The sequence below is a fragment of the Mus pahari genome, chromosome 18 (genome assembly GCF_900095145.1).
Source record: "Mus pahari chromosome 18, PAHARI_EIJ_v1.1, whole genome shotgun sequence".
Taxonomy (NCBI): Eukaryota; Metazoa; Chordata; class Mammalia; order Rodentia; family Muridae; genus Mus; species Mus pahari.
Genome location: NC_034607.1, coordinates 15,784,078 through 15,788,477, shown reverse-complemented (window position 1 = coordinate 15,788,477; position 4,400 = coordinate 15,784,078). Strand labels below are relative to the sequence as shown.

At 44.2% G+C, this 4,400-nt stretch overlaps 1 pseudogene; it reads left to right on the top strand.

Annotated features, from left to right (window-relative positions):
- Window positions 1-147: 147 nt before the first annotated feature.
- LOC115062535 lies at window positions 148-277 on the top strand (annotated as a pseudogene).
- Window positions 278-4,400: the final 4,123 nt, after the last annotated feature.

Sequence of the window (4,400 nt, the reverse complement as noted above, 5' to 3'; positions counted from 1 at the left end):
GGAAGGAAGGAAGGAAGGAAGGAAGGAAGAAAGAAAGAAAGAAAGAAAGAAAGAAAGAAAGAAAGAAAGAAAGAAAGAAAGAAAGAAAGAAAGAAGAAAGAAGTTAAAGGAGGGGTGTGAGGGAAGAGCATTTAGAAGGGCTTGAAGAGCTTTGCACAGTGGCAGTATCGTAGCCAATGAGGTTTATCCGAGGCGCGGTTATTGCGAATAGAAGGGCTTGAAGGAGGGAAACAATATGATCAAAAGGTATTTAAATTTAAAACAGTTTTGATAATAAAAAAGAAATAAAAATAATTACCACTGGACCTGATTTTCTTTTTTAGACATCGCTGTTCGCTACTGTTCTTGTTTGATACAGGTGACGCCTCTCCTTTGGATAGTGTTGAGCTGAAAGTTTTGGTGAAACTCAGATAAGGGGCTGCTTTCTCTTGGGTTGATGAATCCAAAATTTCCTCTTTTGTAAACTCTACCCATAATGCAAAGCAACTGTACTGATGTGAGCTGTGCAGACTTTAGTACCTTACGTCAGAGCTTGGTAGCCAGCATCAAAGTTCCCTATGAACATGGAAATATGGGTGGTGAGCTCCTGAGCCCATAGCAAAACCTGCACCAGGGTCACAGTCTGAGGAGAGAGATCGAGAGGGAAAACAATCATGTCCAGGATCCAGGGTTGCCCTAGGTGGGTAAACAGAACAGGAAGGGCTCAGTGCCCCTGCAGTGGCCTTTCAGAGAGAGGCTCCACCAAACCACAGTTACTTCTGTTTCCATCTTTTACATAGAGTGGATGGTATTTATAGTTGACCAACGTTTTTACCTTCCCCTCTCTTTGATGCCCATTTGGACGAGCCAGTGGTATTCCAGAGCCTCTTGGTTTTTTGACCTTAAATTATTGTTGCTAGAAAAAAATTGAAGCTGACCTTTATGTTTGCTGTCCACCTAGGCAGCCATGCCTCTTTCCAGGGAGTCCTTGCTCCCTGAGGGGTCAGGGTCAGCACTGACTGGCACAATCTTTTGTTTTCTTTTAGTGTTAAGAATAGAACTCAGGGTCCTGAACATGTCAAGCAAGTACTCTACCACAAAGATGCACCCCCAGCCACCACCGTCACCACCATCACCATATCAACATCATCACCACCATTGTCATCACCATCATCATTGTGGACACCACCATCATCATCGTTGTTATCATCATCATCATCATCATCCATCACCATTGTCATCATCGTCGTCATCAGTCATCATCATCACACTGGCCCTACAGATATCATAAAAGCCATTTATACAACCTCTAGTGTCTTCCGTGGGGCAGGGACATTTGTGTTTACTTCTCCCATTACTTACTTTCTCATTGATGTGACAAGATACCCAACAAGAGCAACCTAAGGGTGTAGATGACCCAGTTTAAACTTCTCCCCGTCTAGCTTATGAATGAATGAGACTCAGACTGGTTATTTTATTTGACTTCGACAATTACTCGGGGGTGACCCCTAATCTACTTTCCTAAATGCCAGCCTGGCTACTTCCCTAGTGGTGTACCCTAAACACTTGATGTTTCTCCTGACTATGTGCTCATGGTCCATCTCCACTCATGGAAGCTTCCTCTTTCTCCTGTCCATCCATCTTCCTTCCTCCGCAACCCCTAACCAGGCAACTCAAAATCTTCTTACCTCTCATTCCTCCAGTAATTGGCTGTAGTCACTTTTAAGGAGGAATAAGGACAGCAACCAAACCACAAAACCTTCAGCCCAAAATGTGTCCTGCCTATAAGACAAAATTAGAGCAGAGACTGGGGGAATGGCCAATCAATGGCTGCCCCAAATTGAGACCAATCTCTGACGCTATTAATGATACTGTTAGGCTTGCAGACATTAGCCTAGCATAACTGTCCTCTGAGAGGCTCCACCCAGCAACTGATGGAAAGAGAGGCAGAGACCCACAACTGACATTAGATGGAGCTTGGGGAGTCTTATGGAAGAGCTGGAGAAATAATTGAGGAACCCAAAAAAGACAGATATTCCACAAGAAGACTAACAGAATCAACTAACATGGACCTTTGGGGGCTCCCAGAGATTGAACCACCAACCAATGAGTGAGCACAGGCTGGACCTAGGGCCCCTACCCATATGTAGCAGATGCTCAGCTAGATCTTCACATAGGTCCACCAACAACTGGAGGAGGGACTGTCCCTGAATCTGTTGCCTGCCTACAGGAGCCTAGTGTAACTCTCTTCTGAGAGGCTCAGAACATCCAGCAGTCAATGGGACTAGTTTTACCTTAAGGAATAAGGTTTGCACAACAAAAGCTGGAAAAAAAAAAAAAAAAAAAAAAAAAAACGAGAATTCACTTAGAAGCAACTAGATCCTTGGGTACCAAATTTAGCGTTACAATACATAGCTGCAGACCAAACCTCAACAATTCTTGTCTCAATAAAAAGGCTCTTTCTCTTATAATAATAAGCAACATACAGTAGGAACAATTGTGAAACAATTACAAAAATTATTAGGTAAGAGTTATATTCAAAAAGTCCAGTCTGTTTGTATTTGGCAACCCAGGAGAAAGTATTCTGTTGTCTATACTATCCTGCTGAGTTCAAAGTTCTGTGTCAAAATCAATTTCTATCCTAACTTGCGTTATCAAACTAAAGCCATCTTCTTAGACCTAGATCTGTGACCTAGATGGTTCTAGCATTGATCATAACTTCAATCAAACCAAGGTTCAGACTCATGATAACCAATGAAGCTTGAGACCAGGATGGAACAAGGGAGTGAAGCATCGAAGGGACAGCTGGAGTGTTATGCTCTTGAACGCCGCGCTGCTTCAGAAGGACTACACGGGGCCAACCAGTTCCATGTAAGGTTTATTGGGAGAGAGAGGGGCAAGGTGGAGGTGGAAAGAGAAGGGGGAAGAGCAAGGTGGTGGCGGAATGAAGCGGGGAGGGAGAGGGAGATCAGGGGAGTCTTTCTTTATGTATGGGTGATGACATAATTACAGGTAAAGGTGAGAGGTGAGCCAAGTGGAATATGGTGGCTGTTGCCTTGGCAACAGGTCTTTGGGTCCCACCTATGTGCTGTCACAGGTTTCGGAGGTCCTGATACCAACATACCTGCCTTCTTGTTATTATAAGGAGAAGGGGGAAAAGGGTGGGGGAAGCTGATGGTGAAAAGGGAACAAGGGCATCGTGTTTCTTAAGCTGTTTCCTGCTGTCTAGGGGCGTGGTCAATTTTGGGATGTAGCTGACTTTCACCATCAGGATTCACTTGATAAATATTCGCATCAGGCTCCTCTGTGGACAGAGGCTATTCTGCGGGCAGCAGCTGGTAATCCTGTAACAGGAACTGATTAATAGTTCGGTTAGAAATTTTTTTGTATTTGTTGTTGAAGGAATGTAGAAACAAGATTAATGAGGCAGGAAGCAAATAATAACACCTGGATGATGACTAGAAAAGGCGTTACAAAAGGGAGTATCCACTTCCATATATGATTTTCAAAAATCCCAGAACTGGAGGTCTCACATTCCCCTGAAATTCTTTATGTCTGACTGTAGCTCCTGGATTTTAATTCTTACTTTCCCAGATTGGTTGACATAGAAACAGCATTCTTCTTGGAGGAACAGGCAAAGACCACCTTCTTTAGCTGTCAGGACATCTAGCCCCTGTCAGTTCTGAAGCACTACAGCTGCCAAAGAACCTCTCTGTTTCTGGATAGTAAGCACAGATTCAGTCATTTCTTGAAGATCACTTTTAAACTGGAAAATGAATGTATTATATTGGATCGTGGAAGCTGTTATCCCTGCAACTCCAGTACCAACACCTATGGCTATTCCCGTAGAGACCAAGAGAGGCAGGACCTGAACTGGCCTCTTATGTTGGGCAGCTATCATATCTACAGTTGGAACTGGCAGGGGCTCATTTCCCTGGATTACTCCCAGTTCAGGGAAACGGAATACCAACGTGCAGACTCCTGACCAGATGGTGGGTAGGTAATGATATACCTGAGTGCCACGGAGAATTGATGTGTTCTGGACTGCAGGGCATTGTGGCAGAGATGAGGTATCAAGGGTTGTGGTTCTATGGCAGTCTAGGGAGCTCAGCATTCCTACAGAATGAGTCCTGGAGGTCTTAAAACAGTTTGCCATGCCAAAGGGAGGGATAGAGGTAAGGAATGGAGTCATGGCAACATTGGAGTGAGGGCAGCTGACAAAGAGTGAGGTAAGGTTACTTGGCAGTTGTAGTGGCTATTCCTGGTTGTCAACTTGACTATATTTGAAATGAACTACAATCCAGAATTGGAAGGCTCACCAGTGGACCTAATCTGGAGACTGGGAGATAGAAGTTTCTGATCTGGATCTTGGTATGGAGATCTTGAGAAGACAGGGAGATCTCCGAGTCCAAGGTCATCTG